General features: G+C 41.7%; 1 protein-coding gene and 1 long non-coding RNA gene across 4 annotated transcripts in view; one reads left to right on the forward strand and one right to left on the reverse strand.

Moving 5' to 3' along the window:
* Ca10 (carbonic anhydrase 10) overlaps window positions 1-25,390 on the forward strand; it is a 497,493-nt gene that overhangs the window by 239,057 nt on the left and 233,046 nt on the right. The gene's annotated exons all lie outside the window — the stretch shown is intronic.
* On the reverse strand, window positions 16,660-18,460 carry LOC114625105. Its single transcript, XR_003712012.1, has 3 exons — window positions 18,346-18,460; window positions 17,796-18,065; window positions 16,660-17,095 (listed from the first exon to the last, which is right to left on the reverse strand). It is a non-coding gene; the product is annotated as an uncharacterized LOC114625105 (long non-coding RNA).

Raw genomic sequence — 25,390 nt, forward strand, 5'->3', positions numbered from 1 at the left:
CAATGGTGCCACACTGAAAACAAGCCTGTGATACATATGCCTTCAGAAGACAGTCACAATTCAAACTAGAGCTATTCATTTTAGTCTTTAGTATGACTGTGATCACTACCAAATGCCTGCCACTATTCTATTATTCCTGTTCTGTTTAGAATCCTGCAGTTTGGTTACATGAAGCCCTTTAGCTACTGAACGCATAAGCTCATATTATATGGCAACCACAAATCCCATTTTCGATCCCCTTTGTAATGTCTGCTCCTCAGGGATAGCTTAAGGGCTTTTTAGATTAGCAAACATGACAGAACTATAAACTGTTCCAATAAAATTCAAGAATGGAGTAAGCATCTGAGAGCGTTTGACATTCTGAACATTTGGAATATTCTCATTTGCCTCAATATGGAAACACTGTATTCATGGCATCTGCTTTGTGTCTTTCTGTAGGGTGAGCAAAGAACACCATTCTTACTAACTGGAAGGTGACAGGGTGGGGAGGGGGTGGAAAATGTTTCCTTATCTGGATGATAGTTGTTTATGGTTTAGTCAACATTCTTATTGAATTACTATTGAAAAGATAATTTCATGCTTCATGAAGTGGCAAATTTGATTCATACACTAGGAAGGCAAAAAGAACAAATGTGATATTGACAGTAATAATTACGTCCCACCCCCACCCCCACCACCCAAGAAAAGAGCAGAGTCGACACTCCATACCACTTAGGCATAAAGCACACCTTCTGTGTACCACCTGCTCATCAACTGCCTACAAACTAAGATAGCAGAAGTCTTTTGTTGAGATTTATTAGCCTGATCCTATTATAAGTAATAGATTGCTACATTTTGTTTGCCAGCTTAAAAGCAGATCTGCTACTTGTTAACATAAAATTACCCAGATTTACTTGTGTATACATACAAATGGGCCAGAAATAATTTTCTTCACCCCATGTTGCCATTGCACACTATCCAGCTCTACCCTTCAATTTGATTTTCAATGCTGGAGGAAGGACTTTGTAAAAGCAAATCTTTCCTTCATCTCAGATGCCTCCCCTAGCTCTCCACACCTTCATCCTTTCCTTTGTACAAATTGATAGTGATTATTTTACTTTTAATTATTACTCTCACTGTTTGTCTATATGCATGATATACATGTGGTGTGTATCCATGGTACCTATGATGCAGGTCTGAAGACAGCTTTGTTCAGTTGGTTCACTCCCTCTACCTCTACATGTGGAACTCATGTCTTCAGGATTGCATAGCTCATGTCAGTACTGTTGAGGCTTTGCACCAGCCTGTGGTTGTTTTAATGATGGTCTCACTGCTGATGCTTCTAGCTGAAGAGTTTCTCTTGGGTGTATTTTAAAAGGATGACTTGCCCCTCTATAGGGTTACGGTTATAGATGATGACTTAAAGGGTGAACTTAAAATCAGCTTTATTTAGCTCTGTACCCCATTTTTAATAGGGTTATTTGGTTGTCTGGAGTCTAGTTTCTTGAGTTCTTTGTATATATAGGATATTAGCCTTCTGTCAGATGTGGGATTGGTAAAGATCTTTTCCCAATCTGTTGGTTGCCATTTTGTCCTATTGACAGTGTCCTTTGCCTTACAGAAACTACAATTTTATGAGGTCCCATTTGTCAATTCTTGATCTTAGAGCATAAGCCATTGGTGTTCTGTTCAGGAACTTTCCCATGTGCCCAAGTATTCGAGGTTCTTCCACACCTTCTCTTCTATTAGTTTCAGTGTATCTGGTTTTATGTAGAGGTCCTTTATTCACTTGGACTTGAGCTTTGTACAAGGAGATAAGAATGGATAGATTTGCATTCTTCTACATGTTGTCTTCTAGTTGAACCAGCACCATTTGTTGAAAATGCTGCCCTTTTTTCATTTTTACTATATTAATCCTGCCAATCCATGAGCATGGGAGATCTATACATCTTCTGAGATCTTCTTTGATTTCTTTCTTCAGAGACTTGAAGTTCTTGTCATACAGATCTCTCACTTGCTTGGTTAGATTGACAAAATGGGGTACAGAGCTAAACAAAGAATTCTCAACTGAGGAAACTCAAATGGCCAAGAGCACCTAAAGAAATGTTCAGCATCCTTAGTCATCAGGGAAATGCAAATCAAAACAACCCTGAGATTCCACCTCACACCAGTCAGAATGGCTAAGATCAAAAACTCAGGTGATAGCAAATACTGGTGAGGATGTGGAGAAAGAGGAATGTTCCTCCATTGTTGGTGGGATTGCAAGCTGGTGTAACCACTCTGGAAATCAGTCTGGCAGATCCTCAGAAAATTGGACATAGCATTACCTGAGGATCCAGCTATATCACTTCTGGGCATATACCCAGAAGATGCTCCAACATATAACAAGGACATATGCTCCACAATGTTCATAGCAGTCTTATTTATAGTAGCCAGAAGCTGGAAAGAATCCAGATGTCCTTCAACAGAGGAATGCATACAGAAAATGTGTTATATTTACGTAATGGAGTATTACTCAGCTATTAAAAACAAGGAATTCCTAGAAAATATCATCCTGAATGAGGTAACCCAATCACAAAAGAACACATATGGTATTCACTCACTGATAATTTAATATTAGCCCAGAAGCTTGCAATACCCAAGAAGCAACTCACAGACCACATGAAGCTCATGAAGAAGGAAGACTAAAGTGTGGGTGCTTCGGTCCTTCTTAGAAGGAGTAACAAAATACTCAAGGGAGCAAATATGGAGACAAAGTGTGGAACAGAAACTGAAGGAGGGGACATCTGGAGACTGTTCCACCTGGGTATTCATCCCATGTGCAGTCGCCAAAGGTAGACACTGATGTGGATGTCAGAAAGTGCATACTGACTGGAGCCTGAGATAGCTGTCTCCTTAGAGGTCTGCTGAGTCTGACATATACAGAGGTGGATGCTCACAGCTAACCATTGAACTGATCATGGGGTTCCCAATGGAGGAGCTAGAGTGAAGACTGAAGGAGCCAAAAGGGTTTGCAGCCGCATTGGGAGAGCAACAATACCAACCCACCAGAGCCCCCAGGGTCTAAACCACCAGCCTGGGAGCACATAGGGAGAGACTCATGGCTCCAGCTGTATATGTAGAGGTGGATGGCCTTGTCAAACATAGGTGGGAGAGGAGATCCTTGGTCCCATGAAGGCTGGACACACAGTGTGGGGGAATTCAAGGGGAAGTAGGAGTGGAGGGGGGGCACATCTTCATAGAAGTGGGAGGAAGAGGGATAGGATAGGGGGTTCCTGTGGAGGGAAGTGGGGTAAAGGGATAACATCTGAAATGTAAATAAAATATCTAATAAAAAAAAGAAATTTTTTTTTTAAAAAATCAGCTTTAAAAATCCATGCTGGGGCTCATTTGAGGGAGTGTCCTTAAGTTTACTTGTGTGTGTGCTTTGTGTGAAGTCTTGGAAGCCCATTTAGTTACACCAAAAAGCAAAGGGGTAAACAGTACCTGTGGAGAATGAAGCCACTGCTTCACATGACTCTTATGGTTTAGACAGCCATTTTGCTGGTAATGTTTTCCTTCTGGCTTTGAGCACTAGGATACCCGCGTGGGGTTTGTGGTATATATAGCCCTAGCCAAAACCTTTTGAGTTATGTGAAACTTCCTACAGCCAGGGTCTTCCTGTCACCAGACTCTATATCTGCCTTCCATTTGATTAATCATCTACCTGAATAGCCTTTTCTATAGTACAAAAACAATGTTGCACATTTAGACTTAAAAACAACCATGATATAGTTAAATCACAGTGATAATTAAGTTAGCTATTCTTGACAGCTTAGCTTTCTGCAGCTTTTTTACTTTTCTCTAAACACGAATACATATCATGCATGTGCATATGTGTGTGTGTTTGTGTGTGTGTGTGTGTGTGTGTGTGTGTGTGTGTGTGTAGTGTGTATACAAGTTAGGGTGTACAGGTATATGTCTGTTTAAATAGGTTTGTGTGTGTGTGCAAGGATATGTGTAGGAATGTGTGTGTGCATGCACATGTGCCCACTCTCTCATACTCAGCAGGTATGAATTCTCAGCATAAAGAGTGATTGTACTATTTTGACATTGTCTGGAGATCTGTGGGGTAACTGAGCTATACTTCACCCAGTCACTGTAAAGTCATTTTCAATTATTCTTTTCAAGTCACCACACTCTCAATATCTTTTCATGGTAAATTCCTTAATATAGTTTCGATAGTTGAACTGATATACATTGTGAAGTTCTTGATAAATACTGCCCATTTTCCCTATACAAATGTAAGCCAGATCAAATACCAGCCAAGAAGAGGTAAAGATACTCATTTCTCTGCAACCCAGCTAAACTTGTCACTGGCAGACCAAATGGTTGTTTTCCAGGCTATTAGACTAAAAAAAAAAAAAAAAAAAAAACAAAAAAAAAAAAAAAAAAAAAAAAAAACAAAAAAAAAAAAAAAAAAAAAAAAAAAAACAGTATTTTGATCTGATTTGCACTTCTCCATCCCCTGAGAGGCAGTTGTGGTCTTGCTGATTGGTCTTTTCTTCCAGGATGAATGGTTCATTTGTGTCCTGCACTCATTTCTACTTGTGCCTATTCAGTTTTCTATCTGCAGTTGGCATGTTCTCTGTGTGTGATTGGTACCTCATCTTTACTAAACAGACTACAACTGTTTACCAGGCTCTGACTTTCACTGTGTAAAAAGTTCAGAGTTTTTGCTACCAAACTCCATGATCTCCGCCCATAAATATCCCATAGGCACATACATGGTCTCAGTAAGGACACAATAAGATTTAACTACCCCGTGGCTGCTCCTCTCTTCTCTCTGGCTTCCCCTCTTTTGTTCTCTCCTTTTCTCTCTGTTTACTGTCTACTTTTATTTAAATCCCTTATATCCTTCCTTTGGCATGTCTTTTAAAAATTTTAAATCTCCTAGCATAATATTTAAAGCAAAATCCTTCTCCCACTATGTTTCTTTTCTTTATATATTGTCCAAGGTATTAATATCCACAGCACCATGCATATTCTTAGCACAAATGTCTTTATCACTGTGAGGTTTGCTCTAACTTGTACAGACATGCTTGGTGTCCTGAATTGAACTTTGCCTAAACTCCTGGGTGGGTTTTGTTCCCTCACTGACCTGATGAAGATCTGCCCATGGCTTCTTTTGAAACTTCTTCATGTGATTGTGTCTTATGTATTTCTCCTTCCGTGGAGTGGTATTGTTCGTTGATTTGTCTCTTTACAAACTGAGAGTTCTTAAATCAAAAATTCAATTGATAGGGCCAGCAAGATGGCTCGTTGAGTAAAGGTGCTTGCTGCCAACTTGAGTTCAATTCCTGAGACCCACATGGTGGAAAGATAGAGCTGCCTTCCACAGTGATCCTCTGACAGCAACCTGCACACATGACTGACATGTCCCCCCCAAAAAACAAAGAAATAAACAAATAATTGTATTAAAAATGATTTTAAAACTAGAAAAATCTATCTGACATGCTTCACTATTTATTGCTATTTTGTATTTTGTATTTTCCATGCTTTATCAAAATGTCTTCTTTGTTTTTATGTACTTTCTTTAGTGGACATCCATAAACTCTGTAATCAAAACACTATTTTCCTGTCTCCATAAAAGTGAAATAGCATGTCCAAACCCCTAATGAAACCACCTGAGGGTTGTGTCAAAGGGCGTTTTATAATTTCCCTCCCTCCCTTCCTTCCTTCTTTCTTTCCTTCCTTCCTTTCTTCTTTTCTCTTTCTTTCATTCATTTACTCTTTCTTTCATTCATTTATTCTTTCTTTCTTTAACTTATTTTCAATTATTCACTTTACAACCCACTCACAGCTCCCCTCCTGGCCACTCCCTCCCACAGTCCTTCCTCCTTCCCCTCTCTGCTTCTACTCTGAGCAGGTGGCTCCCAGGTGTCTGTCCTACCCTGACACTTCAAGTCACTGTGAGGCTAGGCGCTTCATTTCTTTCTTACTCCCTCCTGAGCACGATTTTAAAACTACCTTAAATTATGGTTCTGGTCTGTTAGTTTTTACTTTGTGCTGCTTTTGTTTTATGGCTGGCTGCTTAGCCATCCCACTAAGTTTCATAGCCACATTTTCAACAATTATTCAGTATTAACTTTAGGTTTTGATGTCTTTGCTCAGTTTGCTTGTATGCCATAAACTTCTGGTTTGGAGTTTTACCTTGCTGAAGGAAATGCAGCCTGAACCTCTACCATCTTGCAGTGTTTTCTAGACTGCTCATGTAGGTGAAAAACTTTTTATATTCTTCAGTGCCTAAAAGTATCATTAGCCAAGACCTACAATTTAGTAATGGGATTAGAACTTCAAAATGTCTTTTCTTGTCTTTTTAGAGATATTAGTCCATTTTCCTACTGGTTATGTTGTAGATGAGAAGTTCGGTGGCAGCACTTAAGGGCGTAGGTCTTAGAAGTCCATGGGAAGAGTAAATACTTAGCACAAATAAAACATGCTGTACTGAGAATCATTCCTTTATACAGACAGTGTATGTGCATGCATCTGTGCGTATGCATGTGCATGCATGTGTGTGTGTGTGTGTGCGTGTGTATGTGTGTGTGTATGTGTGTGTGTATGTGTGTGTGTATGTGTGTGTGTGTATGTGTGTGTGTGTATGTGTGTGTGTGTGTGTGTGTGTGTGTGTGTGTGTGTGTATGTGCACATGCACTCAAGTCCCTTCCCAGATCAGAGGCATCCCATCTGCATTTCTTTCTTTCCTTCTGATCTCTTGCATACACATATTGCATCTATGAAATCAGTCTCCAGAATGTTACTGTAATGTTGCTATCACAGATCACCACAAATCTAGTGGTTTAAAGCCACATAAAGGAGTTTGTAGTTCTGAAATGTCAGTATCCGAAACAGGTTGCAATGAGCTAAAGCCAAGATATGAAAAGGGTGGCACCCTTTGGGATGTCATGGGGAGAAATTTTTCCAGTGGCATCTCCACTCTGTGGGAGCTGCCTCCTGTGTTCATCTCCTGATTGCATTCTTAGGCTCCAAAGCCAACAGCATAGTGTCTTTAAATCTCCAACATGAATACTCCTGTGTCCTCCACTACATCTCAAACCTCTTCACCAGCACACCAAGTTTCTTTTATCCTGTGAGGGAAATATTTGCAGTTTGGGGAGATGAGGAAGAGCCCCTTGTAAAGGTCCGTGCTCTTTACTTGGCAGAACATTGTGTAAAGCTGAGAAAATCATTTCTCCTCTCCAATGGGTGTGCGTGTGTTTTATATAGATTGTGATTTTTTAATTTTCAAGATTTATGATTCAACTTTTAAACTTTTAACTAAGATTTGAGAATGTTATCCCAGATTTTTCCCTCTGTTTTCATAGAACTTTTATTTTAGCACGAGGCTTCCAGTTCTTCAACCATGGGGGTGAAGGACATAAGGAATCTAGAGATTTTAGAAAGTGAAAGTTTTTTTGATGAATTTTTTTTTGAGATTATAATATGATTATATCATTTTCCTTTCCCTCCACAAACTCTCTGCCCTCCTCACCCCAAACCTTCTCTTGCGGTCCTTCAAATTCATGGCCTCTTTTTCTTTAATTTGTTTTACTGAAACAGATACTTTCCTTAACAGGAGGAAAGTTTGGCCCCCTTTCTCATATGCCCATGATACCCAGTAAGAAGCAATAAACTCAACTTGCAGAAGGTTAGCCTTGATTAAACGATATTTTGTACAGACCACAATGACATCTCATATTTCTAGTTTCACTACCACATACCTAACACATTAATTTTATTTATATAAGCTCAGTTTCTGTTTTCACCACCAATGGTTTTTCCTAGAAGAACTAATTTGATTTGTTCCTCCTGTGAATTATTTTAGATTATTTCTCTCCATACATTATTTGAGGTTAAGTTATATGCTCACCTTTGTGAGCCAGGGCATAATGTATAAAATTAGTCTCTGTAGTATTATAATAAGAGTCTCACCTCATACAGAAATTACGGGTGATTTCCAGTTTGTCCTGGAATGAATATGGATACTGATGACAGAAGCCTTGACTCTCGTTATACACCAAACACAAGTGGTAGGAAGTATTTTCTTCAGGAATGTCCCCATGATGAAGTTCCAAGGGAATGTAGCATGGAATATTTCCTATCTTAATGCCTGCTGACAACCCAGTCTCATCTTGACTCAGGGGACAAGATGCTCTATGAGCCTTTTAAGTAGAGTGGTTTCTGTGAAATCCTTTGTCCATCTGTCCCACCCATTTCCCTACCACTGACTGAGGTTCCTCTAGAATTTTAGTAGGAAAATATACCTTCTTGCTTCATCTTCACACCAGTTTTTATTGTGAAGTACACAGCTTTCAAATAGTCTTAGTATGTTACCATTCACCTCCTACCTTTTAAGAATTCTTAATACTCTGCTCCAACAAATGCATAAATACAGGATTTCTGAGTGTTAGAACCTAGGTGGTGTTTATATGATATTTAACTTATTACTGAACATGTCTATGCAGAAAGCTAAGGGACAGACTTGGTTTGTTGGTGCTGCTGTTTTTAAGATAGCCTTTGTAGTCTTCATTATTTCTGTTGTTTGGAGGTTTCAGTTTTGTTCTTTGGTTTGACTCCAAGCAGTTCACACCCTTTATCTACTTACAATTCATCTCATTCGGTAGTTGGCTAGAGAATCCTGCCAATGAGGAAAATCCATTTCTGTGGATTTGGATGCCCCTGATTTCTAACTTCTCTACCAGAAAGCCTCACACTTTCTGTTTCGTCATTCTCGATCCACATGAACACTTAATACTTGGTTTAAGTCCTGGTTACTGGCACAAGCCAGTATTTCGCTCCTCAGAATCCTCCAGCAGAGAGTTCCCTGTTCACATTCCCAGCCATAAGGGTTCTTACTACATCTAGACCAAGAACCCTCTACTGTAATCTCAGCTTTAAGTTTATAAAGTGTATGGTCCCAGTATCTACACAGCCAGTTTCTGCCCCTGCAAAACCTACCTGATGGTTTACATTTGTCTCGTCTGGTCTCTCCTCTCATCCTCTCTTGGCATCTCTTTTTTGGCTCTTACTATTTCCCAGAATCCTCTCTCTCCCTGTCAGTGTACAACCTCTTATTTCCTGCTCAGCTCACTGGCCATCAGCCATTTTATTGACAGGTGTTGATTCCCTCTACACCTTGACTTAACTATGGAGAAGGAAATTGAAAATGGTAGGTCATTGCAACTATGGCTGCATGTTTACCACACCCACAATATTCTATTTCTTACTTGTCGGGCTCTGTCATTCTCCTAAAAGTTATGAGGGTTAGAGAATTTATGTAACTAATCAAAATCACATCATTAGTCAAGCAACTGCTGAAATTCTAATGGCACCTATGTCTTTCTCTGAACTCATGTTCCTGTTTTACATGTTAGATGGTTTCTCTCCTTCTGAATTAATAGAGGGCATAGTTAAACCAAGGTTGAAGAAATAGTTGAATGGTTTGCTTTACTAGTTCAGTGCCTATGTGCCTGAACCTATGTAAGAGATACGTCTGTTAAGTTTACAGAGTCGGCTTTGAGGAGTGGGTGGAAAGAGCTGAGGAGCCACTGGCCTGGGCTCTGATCTGATTCCCAGCATTTGCCAATATATAACTATGAATCTATCACTCCACTAGTTAAACCTTAGCGCTCTCTCTCCCCCCCTCTCTCCCCTTTTCCCCCTTACTCCCTCTCCCCCTCTCCCCCTCTCCCTCTCTCCCCCCCTCTCTCGAGTGTGTGTGTCTCTCTGTGTGTGTGTGTGTGTGTGTGTGTGTGTGTTTTCTCTGTGTTAAATACAGAGTACAGCCAAATTCATTGCCAAGAAACACAGCCTCATCCTATTAGTCTTCTCCTCAAACAGCATCAGTTTTTCTCAGTGGATACTATAAACTGGGAAGCCAGCAAGAAATCAAGGTTCTCTTTCCCTCTAGTGTTCATTACTATAGAATCATGAGATATGAAATATTCCATTCCTCAACCTCCAGGAGTGGCATGGTTATTTCTAGCCACTGAGATATTAAGTGAAAGTCTTGAAAGGAGAGCTACCAGAATGTCCATCAGTGATTGACCATTCTTTTGCCAGCAGCATAGAAGTGAGGCTAATAGGGAACATCACAACCGTAACATGAAAAGCATGAGGATATGCCTACCTGTGGGGAACAGTAAGTCAGAGCAAACAGAAAGACCCATGATCTCTCAGGATACCTTACTCACTCTGCCAAGTCTGTACCACTTGCTTCCTGAGTGTCTTCTTTTACGGAACAAATGAGCTCTTTTCTCAGTGGACTTATTTTCTGCTTCATGTTTCTTCCGTTTATAGGTGAAGACATCCTTACCAATGACATTTTACTTCCAAGTAAACTGCAAAGGAGTCGGGTCATACTAAAGATGACAGATTCTGTTCTGTTCCTTCCTTCCAGTCTTTCCCCATGATCTCATTCACAAATTTTAAAGTAAATTGTTTCCTGTTGCTACCTCTAGTTTCAGGCAAGGGTGAAGCGAACCCTCCCATTCATCAAGTTCCCTTTGTTTCCTGACTGGTGCCTTTTCTCATTACTTAGTGTTTTAATCTTCCAGAATACTCAGCACTTCTAGTGTCTGCTTACACTTAATTATCTATCTCATCTTTACCTCTGTGAGTTCCATAAGTCTTACTATTCACCATCAGCACCACCCCCTCTTGTAATGAACACAGAGCCTTCATCCCCTTTAGTGCCTTACCCAGGTAAGTCTTCAGTGCACTTGGCATAATAAATAGGAAGCAATATATGTACCTGTTCTGATATATTTCTTTTTGCTTTACCCATCAAAACTACTCTTCAGTTTCTTTTCTGTGTCCCTTGTCGTCTCTTATGCCTTTGTCAATCATACCAGCTTTTTTAGATCATCATTCCCAAGCTATTGTTGACCTTGTTAGGAAAATATGAAAACCCAGAAAGGAGGAGAAATATGCTTGTTTACCCAACCTGATCTATAGAACTAGTTCCAAGCTGTGTGCTGTGCACTGAACAGGAGCAAGTTTTAATTCTCTCCTTGGCAGGCAGGCAGATTGGTCTGTGCTTCTGGCCTCGCTGCCAACTAGCATCAAATTCAACTACCTCTAAGTGAAGTGGAGAAGCTTGCAAACAGTGAACGATCATGAAACTTCCTCCACATGGTTCAGTACAATGTCTGTCATATGCTAGTCACTCAGTAAGTACTTTAGTTATTTTTACTTTTCAAATTAAAATATAATCATTCTCCCATTCATTTTTATCTCCTTCAACCTCTTCTATAACTTTCCCTTGTTCTTCCTCACATATTCACGGCTTTCTTTTTCTTTAATAGTTGTTATATATTTACACACATACATACTACACACACATAAACACAAACACACATAAAACCTGTCCATTTGAAACTCTTTTGAGTCCTCATTTTCATGTAGGCATGCTTTACTTTGAAATACTGCTCTGTCATTTTTTATTTATGCATATTATTCATACCCTGACTACTTCTCAAAGAGATTTGTGGTAACTAAAAGCTTCAGGTACAACATAACCAATTTGTCACTCATGTGAGGTGAAAAAGGATAAAATCCAAAAACACCGCCATGGTAGGAAGAATTAGAAAGAGATTTTAAAGTTCAACTCACTTACTCTTCCATTAAACTATGGACTTCATATTTCAAGAAAAGTAGAAAAGGGTTAGGAAAATTGAGACAATGTAACATATATTATACTCACAAATTTGAGAGCCCAGGACTCAAGGCAACATCTACTGACATTGTGATCTGCCCCGTCCCTGAGCTTCAGATGATGGCAGAGGCAGGATGCTCCTCACCTGCCCATACTGTTCACAGGAATGAACTGTATCACCAAAAGAGATTTATCTGTGATTGTGTTTAAATCCAACATAAATGAACTAAGACATTCCATTCTCTAAAGTTGCCTTAAGCCAACAACATGCTGATGGAATGATAAGAGAGAAGGAATCCTAGAAATGACCTTTTTTGTACCATTCTTCTTATTCAGATGAAGAAATTGGGAGAACTTGGTCTTCTAAGACAGTTTTTACTAAGGCTACTTTCTCAGGATTGCTTAGTCTCTGGGAGCAGAATCAGATAGTCTCAAAGATCACAGTCCTCAGAGAATAATCTGGTAGCTTCTTTTTGGAATACATCTCATCAGCACCCTCTTCTGTACATATACCCTACCTCAATCCCCACATAACCCTCTTCACACCCAGGTCCTCAGAACTTCACTTGTAATGAAATGGTAATAATACATGTAGATGTTCTGAGCTCTTTTTTATATATCCATAGACATGTTAGACACATGTTTTGATACTTTGGTAGTAGCCTTCCTCATCTTAATGCATGTAAAAAAAACTTCCAACTGGAGTATGCAGCTGAATATTAAGTATGCCACTATTGTTCTTGAGAAGGTGTAAATGCTCCTATGGAGGAGTAAACTTAGTTAGGAAGTAAATTTTTCTGATTAAAGATAGTCTCCCAATAAACCATGCTGTCTGGAAGTTACCCTGCCATCCACCTGAACACCTGTGTACTTAATTATTGATTAGCCAAACATAATCACCAAAAAATGAGGGAAAAGACACTTGACTTCAGAGTCACAATGTGATAAGATGTTCACTCTGTCCTGGGATGTCTGTAGGGGCCCACATTTGGGACTCTCCCTTTCAAAATCTAGCTACTATGTCCAAGAAGTCTAAGCTCTCTGGAGAGCCTGAGAAGTATCTGGATTTGGCAGTCAAAGCTGTTAAATTTGGGTATAAAATGCCACCAGAAGGCTTAGTCCCCAGCCAATAAGTAAGGAAACGCGATCTACATGGTAAAGAAAATCCCCTCTGCTTGGTATCTACTGGGAGGTGAAGAGCTTTCTTCTGCCATGCCTTCCCACCACCATGTTTCTGACTTGCCACAGACTTAAACACTATTGATTTAGTTGACTGTGGACTGAAATTGCTGAAACTGTGATCCATAAGAAGTTTGTCCTCTTTCAAGTTGTTTGTCCCAGTCTTTTTGTCACAGAAAGAGTACAAATTTGACCAGTACACCAACAAGTAATCTAAAAGTAGTTGCGAGTCCTGAGAGTATGCCATTATTGACATTCAGCCCAAAGAGCCTTCAGACAATACCCACAAGAAAGACCCCGGGGAATTCACACTGATACCAATGGTCTATAGAATTGAAGGATAATACATCCCTGTTTTAGGGTACTATGTTGTGAAGCAATCTGTTACAGAGCGAAGGATACTGGGAATAGTAGGACATACTAAAAGTTTATTTTCTCCTCAAATTTCTACAAATCTCAGTGGCAAACAATAATCAATATCTACCAAGATCTCGAAGCTGGTCAAAGTGGAATTTATTTAAACTTTCTTTCCATCCTGCCAAAGATTGTGCCATTTCCAGTCAAGTTATTTCTTTCATTCCACTCTTAAGCGAGATACTAGGGACAAAAAATCTTGAAAGAAAAATGCAATTTAAAAATATCTGTTGAGATAGGTATTTTGACATTTGAAGGGAGGAAAAACAATTTTGGATGCTTTAAGAGCTTTTCAGTGTTGACTTTCATATTATGTCACTCTGTGCTACAGAAAATAGTCCTTATCTCCCTGTCTAGCTATTTAGAGCAATCTGCAGTAGCATCATGCACCCTTTAAGGGTCTTAATTAGAGTGGGCACTGAGTGTTTGGGGTTGCAGGTTGCTTATTGTAGTTGTGAATCAGACAGGCTATTTTTTCTTTTCCTGTCTCTCCTTTTCCATTCTCTCTCTTTTCTTCCTCCTCCTTTCTCACTTCCCTTCTCTCTTCATCCTTCATATTCTTCCTTTTCTTTTCTTCCTCTGCTCTTCATTCCCACCTTTATTCCTTTTTTAAATCAATGTTAATTCCAGGTATACCTTAGTGAGGATAGTAAAAAGAAGAAAAGAAATCTTATTTTAGGAAATTCTTAAGTGTCAAGTGTCATACTAGACAATCACACACACACACACACACACACACACACCAATAAAACAAAACAAAACAAACCACAAACACACACAGTAATTGCATTGGATGCTCAGTAGGCAAACCAAAAGGTAATGGATGTGGTGTATAGATGAGAAAACTGAAGATAAATTCAATAGTACATCTAAATTAATTGAGCAAGAACTAACTGGTAGAGCATGGATCTAAGGAATCTCTTCCTTATTTATTTACAATCCAATCATTTCCCCCTTCCCACAGTTCCTCATTCTATTCCTCCTCTCCCCACCCCCATCAGGCCTCCCCACTCCCTAAGGCCTTGATTATATTGAGGATTAGGCACACCTTCTCCCTAAGGCCAGGCCAGGCAGTCTTATGTGTCATCTCTGGTATGCTGACTGGTTGGTGGTCCAGTGTTTGGGAGCTCCCAGGGGTCTAGGTTAGTTGAGACTGCTGGTCTTCCTATGGGGTCTCCCTCATCCTCGGCTTCTTCCAGCCTTTCTTTAATTCAACTATAGGGGTCTCTGATCTCAGTCCAATGATTGAGTGTAAGTATTTGCTTCTATCTCAGTCAGCTGCTTGTTGGGCCTCTCAGAGGACAGCCATGCCAGATACCTATCTGTAAGTACACCATAGCATCAGTAATCATGCCAGGCCTTGTTGCCCTCCATGAGATGGATCCCAAGTTAGGCCACTCACTGGACCTCCTATCTCTCAGTCTATTCTCTATTTTTGTCTCTGTGGTTCTTTTAAACAGAAACAATTCTGTGTCCAAAATTTTGATGTAGGTTGGTAACCCTGCCCCTCGACTTGAGGCCCTGTCTATTACTGGAGGAGGACTCTTCGAGTTCCCTCCTCCTACTATTGGGCATTTTGACTAAGGTCACCTCACTGAGTCCTGAGAGTCTCTCACCTCTCAGATATCTGGTACTTTCTAGAGGGTCCCCCTACCTCCCGCCCCCAGAGGCTGCATATTTCCATTCATTGTTCTGGCACTCTGGGCTTCTCTCCAGATCATCCCCATACCTTATCCAGGTCCTCTTTTCTCCTTCCCTTCCCCTTTCCTACCAAGATGACACTCTCCTTCTGCCTCACATGATTATTTTTCCCCTTCTAAGTGGGATGAAAACATTCTCACTTGAGCCTTCCTTATTTTTAAACTTCCTACAGTCTGTGGATTGTATCCTAGGTATTTTGGATTTTCTACCTAATATCTATTTATCAGTAGGTACTTACCATGCATGTCCTTTTGGGTTTGAATTACCTCACTCAGGATAATATTTTCTAGTTCAATTCATTTGCTTGCAAAATTCATGAATCACATTTCCTGTATCCATTCTTTGTTTGAGGGACATCTGGATTAATCCCAGCTTCTGGCTATTACAAATAAGGCTGCTGTGAACATAGTAGATCACATGTCCTTGTGGTATGGTGAAGCATCTTTTGGGTATATGCCCAGGAATGGTATAGCTGGGTCTTCAGTTAGAACTATTTCCAATTTTCTGAGGAACCTCCAGATTAATTTTGAGAGTGGTTAGGGCAGGCTACCTTTTCATTTTTAAGAGTTTGTTATACATTATGAATATTAACCATTTTTTGTTTAGGTGTTATAATTCTTTCTATTTTATCATCAGTAGTTTTAGTATGCTTACAGTGACTTTTCTGGTACACAAAAACTTCCATTTATAAAATGTAAAATGTTTTTAATTTTTTGTTATTTCTGGATTTTCTTCTTTCTTTGAAAGCCTTCTGTAGCATATAATTATAAACAGTGTTAATTTAATGACTGTAGACATTTTAGATTTATGACTATAACCCACCTCAAAAATTTAGTCATTATATTATAAATAGATCTTTCTTTCTGGTTACTTAATTTATTAAATAAATGCCATCACTACTAATTTGAACTACAACCAAGTGCCTGCATGTGCCTGGGTATGTTGTGGTTTTTTTTAAAGATTAATTTATTTTAATTTTATGTGTATGGATATATCTCTATGTATATGCATTGTACACGCAGGAATTGTAGTAATAGATAGTTTTAAGCCTCACATAGATGCTGGGAATCAAACCCAAGTTCTCTGCAAGAACAGTAAGTGTTCTTAGTCTCTCCACGGACTGTTCTTTCTTTTAAGTTTCTCTCATCATCTCTTTATGCATCAGGGTTATATGGTGTATTTATTTCCTTTTTTATATTCTTCACACTTTTATTTTTGTTCCAAAGGGGTTTATTTTCATGGTGGATGGTAGATAGATCTGGATGTACCCCTCCCCCTCCCGAAACTCAGGGCAGACCTGAATTAAATAGGGAGGGAGAAAGGGGGAGGGTCTGGGGAAGAATGTTTAATTGGCTCCGCCCTCTGGCCTTCATTAGTATGTAAATCTCTCTAGGGCCTGAGTCCTTTAGTCACACCCTCTACCTGTGCACTTTGGGAGGGGCTGTAATGGCCTATGTGACTGAACAATGTAGGTCTATGGAGACTAGACTTCGAGTCAGGACCCTGGGTTCTGAGGACATAGCTGAACACCTGCCATTTCTCCCTTGGAGTCTTGGGGTCCATGCCCATGCCCAGCCATGAACCAAGATACCCTTACACAGTCCCACATCTCCTCCCCTTTACTTTTTTTAAAAGGGGGGGGAGTCACTGTGTCATCTGTGGTGAAAATTTTGGATGAAGAAGTCAAAAGAAAGCACTATTTAGGCCGGAGGGGTTAGCACAATTAAGTCACAGAGTAAGGGAAGTTGAGGGTGGGGGTTGGGAAGGCAAGGGATCATTGAATCAATTGAATAGAGGTGGCACAGTTTAAGGGTAATAACAGCTGACTAATCTAGATAGACATTATGTTTTCCTTACTAACATGTAACTTTAGCTATTTGATGTTGGCAAAAAAGTTCATCTATAGCTAGAGGGTCTGGATCTGTCTTCTGTAGGATTTACCATGTATCTCAGGATCTTGGCATGTGTCTCTGGAGTTTGGCATGTCTCTAGAGTTTGTCGTGTCTCTCTGGTTCTCAGTGTAGTCTCTGGAGTCTTTAGTCAGGTGGTGTGGCTGGAAGAAGGCAGCTTGGCATCCTAGGCAGGTTCTGGGAGGTGGTGTTGTCACTGCTGGACTTGTGGGAGCACCTATAGAATAATCACAACAGGGAAGCAGCACCCCAGCAGGGGGATGTCTGCAAAGGGCATGTAGTAAGCATTAGGTTACTTGGGAGCAAGCACGTCATCGTGTGCCATTGAGATCCTAGAAAAGCAAAGGTATTTGAGGAAATTCAGTCTTTGAAGGCACCTTTGAGACTGTTTTGGATGGGGTTCCATGGAGAGGTTCTTGGTGGGCGCCAGAAGGGGTTACTCTTGTATCTGGCTTTGCCCACATCCTCTACCACCTGTAGGGAACAATGTAGGCCTGTGCGTGGACATGCACAGGCATGAGTCTCTGTTGCATTTTGGGTCCATGTGTCTGCCACAACGCAGTAGGCTGGGATTGTAGTTCAGCATAGCAGGAACGCACGGGATCATGGCTGAATTTATTCCCTGCAATACCAGGCAAGTGCAGCGGGGCACTGACCGGCATTGGGAATTCTCACTTAGTCTGGTTCCTCAGGGGTGCAGAGCTCTTGGATTAGGGATACCTGGGCCAGAAGGTGGCCAGGGACCAACTCGTCTCAAGCCCTTGGGCTCTCAGACCACTGAGAGACCACAGAAGGACTGAGACTGGGAGCATGTGGGCGCGTGACCGGCCAACCCACAGCTGAGAGAACTGAGGGGGTGGAGGGAAGAAAGAGGCCCTGGCAGCACCCCGCAGGAGAGATTTGGTTACTGTACTCACTTAGCAGACTCAGCAGCCTGGCTAGCTTGCTTGAAGATGTGGGTCCCCGTGGCTGGAATGCAGAGAAGTCCTCCAGGTGAAAGATTAAGCAGCTTCAGCTATGGCAGCGGTGGTGTTGAAGGCCTTCTCCACAGCTCCCCCACAGCAGGCCTGCTTGCTTATCCATCTGGAACCACAGCTCAGCATGGAAGAAGCATGGAATCTTGGCTGAGTCAATTCAGCATAGCACCAGACAAGCATGGTGGAAAACTCAGCTGCATTCTTCTCACTCTGTACCGGGTAGATGTTGTGTGGGTCACACCCGGGCAGGGAGCAAAGCCAGTCTGGGGTTCTGTGGGGGTGGGAGCAGGGTTCTCTCCAGTGGGGAGGTAGGAATCTCTGTTTGTGGCCCCAGAAGCCTTGGGGGTGGGGGTGGGGGTGGGGCTCAGCAGAACAGAGACTGTTGGGAACACACGGAGCTGTGCTATGTGAAGCAACAGGCTCGCCAGCCCCAAGATAGGTGAGGGAGATAGAGAGAGCCTTGGCCCCCTGTCCTGTGGGATGTATTCACCTGAAGCAGACTGGGGCAACTGGTTCTTGAAGTCCATGGGTGTCTATGCCCCGCATGAGCGCCAGCTTTGGGAAAAAGCTGCGGCGGTGAAGTCCTGGAGACTTTCCACGAGGCAGGTCCCACAAACAGGACAAAGTCTCAGGTTGCAGAGGCTGAAGCCTTTGGCAACGGCAGGCCCCAATGACACGAGAAAGTCCTTGATTCCAAAGGGGTTTATTTTCATGGCAGATGGTAGATGGATCTGGATGTAACCCCTTCTTCACACTTCTACATGTATCTTTTCTATGCTTCATTTTTAAATATGCATGTACTGAAAGCTACTGAATATGCCAATAATAATAATACACACATACACAAACACAAAGAAAGAGAGAGGGAGAGAGAGAAAGAGAGAGATGGACAGAGAGAGAGAGAAAGAAAGAAAGAGAGAGAGAGAGAGAGAGAGAGAGAGAGAGAGAGATCAAATGAAATCCAATTACTATCTAACAAAATACTATGTGGGTACTTAAGTATTATTGATAGCAATTGAATTTTTTAAAAAGGAAATCAAATCAAGGAGAAACTCTCATGTGATGGTAAATACAAAAAAAAAACTTAGTTGTTTTCAGACTGGGAGTTTATAGAACTTTGTTGTTAGATACATCCTTTTACAATCATCATGATAAGCACATATTGTATTTGAAAGGAAAATTAAATATTTTCAAAACAAAATTTTAACTGATTGGACCCTCATTTTGGAAGAGCACTGAGATTGTTACTGTGTGAATAAATTTGAAAAACATTTATTTGGGCCATATGTTGTATCAAAATCCAGGCTAAATCATAGCTTTACCCAAATTATCCTTTATCCTAATGGAGTAGTCAAAGTAAATGTTTGGGTCATAGTGAACAATGAGACAAAGATTTCAATAGAGAGAAACCCAACTAGTAGGTACTTGCCCATTCCTTAGATGGAGACCCTGATGACCACAGAACTCAGTTCTCTGACACAGCTCACTCTACCAGTGAGAGCTGATCCAAGGGAAAATAAATAACACTGGGCTATAGTACTGTGAGCTGTGTGTGGCCCTACGGCTCAGTGGTGATGACTATTGGCATCCCTACAGAGCAGACTGATTTCAGGATGTTTAAGATTCCCTGGCTTATATTTTCTCCTCTTCCATAAGTAAAGCAGTTGCTTCTAAACTTGTCTGCTCATCAGAATTGTATGAGGAACATTTCTAAATGTTAAGTCTTAGCCCTTATCATGAGTACAGTGCTGCATAATTTCAGCTCTTGGAGAGAGCTTTCTAGTTTCTGCAGAGCACTTGAATGCAACACAACATCAAGAATCATGTTCATGGGCCTGTTCATCTCTCCACATTCTTAGGAAACATCTAGTAGAAAAAGTTGCAGAGCAAAGTACAACCACTAAATGAAAAACAACCCATGACAGGAAGGTTTCCAAATGACTTTCTAATGTTAATTTGTGGAGATATAGAATCCTGGGTGTTCGGCCATGCCCCCAAAACCCAGAGATCTAACATACAGCCCTTGCAAGTCACGTAAGACACGAGACTAACAGTTCTCTGCCTCAGGATTTCCCTGGCCCTGCCCTTCTCCCCCGCTTCCAATATAAGCAAACCCCTTCCAACATTTTTGGAGAAAGCATGACAGACACTTCGCCATGTCAATAAATGTCTTCAACTCTACGCGCCTCTTGGAATCCTGGACTATTGTATAAGGTCAAAACCCGTGGCGGGGTGGGAGTGGGAGGGGCTGCGCTCCGGCTCACCCCTGGCCACCTGAGCCCCAGGACCAACCCCTCTGCCACCCGTGACCTGTGTCCCCGCCTGCTCCTCCTCCGGGCGCAAGCAGTGCCCAACACCTGGCACCCACGCGGACCACCGACACCCACAGCCAGTCATGAACGAGTCACTTCCAATGGGACACATCTAGACTCTTGTTTTCCCAGCACACGCCACAGCTGTGTACACTCTCTCGCTTCTATTAGAGGCCAAATGGGTGCACTGGCTGTCCAAGACACAGCCACCCGCCCCCATAACCTGCCCTGCTGCGCACTCAACTCCCCGAGACGTCTGAGGCCCAGAGCAGACCCAAGAGTCTCACGCCCACGCCAGCTCAGATCTGACTAATTCATTCCTGCCCAAACACCAAGCTTTCTGCGCCCGCTTCTCCACTACGGCGATCTCTGCCTCCCTGAGACATCTGCTCCAGACAAGAGACATAGACAACTCCATGCCTGCGCACTCCCAAGGCACATGGGCCACCATCTCCCACTGGTTAGTGGTGGACAATATACACAAAGCCAGCTCAGAAGCTCTCCCCACTGGCACCTGCGAAAATCATGAGTTACATCTCGGTCCACCCACCCTCCACCTCTTCTCTCCTTCTCGTGTTCCCTGCTAACATCTTTCCTTTAATTGTTAACTACAATCTAACTTCCGCCTAATTCAAAAAACTAAGTTTCTCTCTCCACGTGTTCCCTATAAGATGGCGGATCTCCATTCTTTACCCCTTCTCCCAAAAATCTCTCACAGTCTGCCTGCCAAAAGGTTTACCCCTCCCCCAGAGGTCAGCCTTTCTCTCTCTGCCTGCTGGCTTCTCAAGAACAATGAAACATCTTCCCTGAGAGCTGCTGCACACTGCCTGCAGACAGAAGATTTTCCCTCCCCCTCTGACTGAGAACTGCTGACCACCTTCTCCCAAGAGCTGCTGACTCTAGATGCTAGCCTCTAGGTGTCTTCCCCGCCATGGCTCAGCTTTACACAGCCTTTTGCTCCTTCTGACTCTGTTATCAAACTTCTACGTTTCTCGCTTTGAACTTTTCTTCAAAGTTAGCCTTTCTTTTCTCTAAGAAAAACAAAGGGAGGAATTCCCTGGCTTCTAACAGGCTCCCTCCCCCACTGATTTTAAACCCTTCACTAATAATTTTTTTCCCAAACAGAGATACCTACAGCAACGTTTGTGCTTTTCAACCAAAAATTTTTTGCTTCTTGTTTAAATGTCTCCTTTTCTCTCTAACACTCATGATATATTCCCAACATCTTTTTTCAACTTTTAAAATTTTTTCAAGGTTTGAAAGTCATCTAAATCTACTTCCACAGGTTAAATCAACATGCTGACCACCACCTTTCAGCTCTTAATTAACAACTAATTTTCCTTCACAGACAAACTGTGGATGATTACCCCAGATATTATTAACACAATGTTTTCTCCTTCAGCCATCTAATTTCCTCAAACACCTTTTGGCTTTCCAGGGGTGATTTCATGCTTAATATCCAGGCTTTCCAGATACATCCCCACCAGAGGTGCTGCTTCACTATGATTATATCCACAGATCCAACAGAGGCAAACTGATGCTGAGACAACGCCACCTCCTGGAACCTGCCAAGCTGCCTTCTCCCAGTCATCTCGTCTGACTGAAGACCCAGAGATACTCGACACCAGCTACAGATGAACTCTTGCCAAAGTCACATAGCTGAAGTGACATGTTAGTGAGGAAATCATAATGTATATTTAGATTAATCAGATGTCATTACTCTCAAATTGTATAATATGTATTTAATTGATTCAATGACTCCTTGCTTTCCCAATCCCAGCGCTCAATTCCTATTACTCTTGGCTTGATTGTGCTACACCCCCCGGCCTGTGAGGTGTTTTCTTTTATTTTCACTACAGATGACACCTCTCCTGAGAGGGAATTGTGGGTGGGAGGCTGTGAAGGCCAGAAAGCCTGGTAGCAGAGCCCTAGAAGCCCTGCACCCTAGTCTCTGAGGCTAGCCTCTGACACGGAAGGTGCTTCAGGCCTCCCAGGCCTTCTAACTCTCTCAGTTTCAGCTTCCACAGTCCCTCCCACAGAGAGACTCTTGGTCATTTTGTCACATGAGAATAACATCCCCACATGTGACCTACATTATATCTTCACCTTCAGAGTTTTCCCCTCCTTTTTCTGAAAGAAAAAGGGTGGATTGTGGGGATGTAGAATCCTGGGTGTTCAGCCATACCCCCAAAACCCAGAGATCTAACATACAGCCCTTGCAAGTCACGTAAGACATGAGACTAACAGGTCTCTGCCTCAAGATTTCCCTGGCCCCGCACTTCTCCCCCGCTTCCAATATAAGCAAACCCCTTCCAACATTTTTGGGGAAAGCACACCAGACACTTAGCCATGTCAATAAATGTCTTCAACTCTACGCGCCTCTTGGAATCCTGGACTCATCGTATAAGGTCAAAACCCGCGTGGCGGGGCGGGTGTGGGAGAGGCTGCGCTCCGGCTCTCACCCGGCTGCCCATGCCCTGGGACTGCCGCTCTGCCACCCACAACCTGCATCCCTGCCCACTCCTGCTCGCGCCCGCACGGCTGCCCGCAACTTCTGGGCGCGAGCAGTGCCCGACATTAATTGTCATTCAAACATATAGACAGATGCTGCCTTCTTGACCCCTGAATGATTTACCAAAACACCTGAGGGGCAATTGGCCAATGAAATATGTATCTTTTGAGTCTACATGTTTTGAGACCAATCTTTCCCTAGATTTATGGAAGAGCTGGAAAGTTCTGTTAATGTGTTACAAAGAATAAATGCTATATGTTTTTAAAAGGAAAAAAAAAAGATGGAGCTGGTTAATTGAGAAGGTTTAATTATTATAATAACAACAGCCATTTACTGGTCATTTGTCTTAAGCTAAGAACAGTATTAAAATCCTTACCTGCTTTTAATCTCTTAGATGTTCACAATAGCAGTGTATGTACCTGTGTCTGTCTGTCTACCTGTGTGTGTGTGTGCGTGTGCGTGTGCGTGTGCGTGTGTGTGTGTGTGTGTGTGTGTATCTTTTTTATGTATGTTTCCTTAGGCAGAGTCTCTGTGTCCTATACTGAATTCAAACTCATTTTGTCACTGAGGATGTCCTTGAACTCCTGATCCTCCAGTGTCTGCCTCATGAGGGCTGAAATTGCAGATGTGCTACCATGTTCATTATGTGTTGAGCTTGGGGTCAAGCCAGATTTTTACATGTTAGGCAGTTGTTCTACCAACTGACCTATATCCTAACCCCCTAGCCCCATGTGTGTTTTATCTTAATGCACTGCTTCCCAACTGAAATTGGTTTTGACCCTCAAGCAGTATTTGGCAATGTGAAAATGTTTTCAGTTGTTAGAGTCTAGCCAGAAGCTGCTTCTAGGATCTAGTGAGTAAATGTAGTGATGCTGGTGAGCATGGAGCAGATCAGAGGATGCTCCTGCTCAAAGAGTCAAGGCTGAGGAATTCTGTACCAAAGGAATGAAGACTTGGGGTGACAACTGTACGTGAAAGTGTGTGGCAGCATTATCCATAATCACTTAAAACTGAAAGCAACTGCAACTACAATGTCTTTTTTATTATATTCACTTACTTATTCAGTTATGTATTTATCTAGCTGTGTGTATATACTTGAGTCTCTCTCTCTGTCTGTCTCTCTCTCCCTCTCTCTCTCTCTCTGTCTGTCTCTCTCTCTGTCTGTCTCTGTCTCTCTGTCTGTCTCTGTCTCTCTCTGTCTCCGTATCTCTCTCTCTCTGTCTCTCTCTGTCTCTCTCTGTCTCCGTCTCTCTCTCTCTCTGTCTCCGTCTCTCTCTCTCTCTCTCTCTCTCTCTCTCTCTCTCTCTTTCTCTCTCTTTCTCTCTCTCTGCCATGACATACATGGGGAGATCAGGAAGTCAGCCTTCACTGGCTGAGGCAGCTCACTAATGTCTTTGAATGGATGGAAGAATAAATTCTGGTACCCCATACAATAGGCAATAAAAGAAGTGAATTTCTTGCGCCACAGCTAAAACGTACAGGCTGACATTGTGCTAAGTGATAGAAACCTGACTTGAAAGTTATATACTCTGTGATTCCATGGGAATAACATTCTGGAAAGGGTAAAAAAACAATGGGATGGAGAATTAACCAAAGATTCCCAAAGATAGAAAAATAGAGGGAAGGAAGAGTTTACACTCAAGTTAACTCCTTGAGGAAATGCTGGAGATGGTTGAATTGGTTTGTAGTTACATTCTGTTGCTGGCTACATGAATATAATTGTGTGTTAAAATTCACTAAAATCCACCCCAAAGGTAAAATTTGTTATATATAAATCATATTCTAAAATTAAAAGAATGTAAAATTACAAAAGAATAAAAGCTAAGATGCAGACTTGAAGTGCAATGCAAGGAGGATGACCCAGGTCCCTGTGGTTATCGGAGCAATTCTTTACTTCATCCTGTGACACTACCGATGGTCAGAGCACTGAGCTGTAAATTAAGGTCAAAGGCAAGTGTTAACTTGATTGATTGAGCTTCTCTTACAATTGTTAAGTAGGGGCACTCTGGTAACACAACAGCTCTGTCTCTATGAACAGATGCAGACCTAGATCTAAGCTATGATGCTTGCTCTGACCACCCTCACCCAACTGGGTGCACATAAGCAAGTATGAAGACCTGTAGGTTAGCACAGAGGCCCAGTTCAAAAGGTGCTAACATCAGGAAAAACCAACAAACAGGAAGTCAGAGAGGCAGACAGTGACTTTGGATTGTAGTCACTTCAACTCATAGCTACATTTCTCTTTTGCAAACCTCCATCTAGCAGTGCCTAACATGAGAAGCTGCCTAGGGTACCAGAAACAAGACTGGGAAAAGCTGCCAATGTCCTCACATTATCATCTGAAACAAGGTTAATGTAAGGTTCCTGGCTTATCATGAGGCTGTCTAATGCTGTCTCACATGGTGTTCTTGGTATAGGGGTTCAGAGGCTATCCTAATCTGGCAGTCTCCTGACATTTAATTCAGAGAAACAACTACAATTGCTTAGGAAGCAACTGGAAAAGGACTTAGCTTTAAAAAAAAAGAAAAAAAACAGAAATGAAAACTGAATGTTTAGTTTGATACTCTAAATAATCACTCCAAGAGTATATGTTCATCTTGGAGGGAAGAAAAATAAACTTTAAAGTGATAAGTTGCTATTGGTTAGACTCTATTTCTGCTAAAAAGCCCTTTATATATATATATATATATATATATATATATATATATATA

This window comes from Grammomys surdaster, unplaced genomic scaffold (assembly GCF_004785775.1).
Source record: "Grammomys surdaster isolate TR1022 unplaced genomic scaffold, NIH_TR_1.0 213, whole genome shotgun sequence".
Classification (NCBI taxonomy): domain Eukaryota; kingdom Metazoa; phylum Chordata; class Mammalia; order Rodentia; family Muridae; genus Grammomys; species Grammomys surdaster.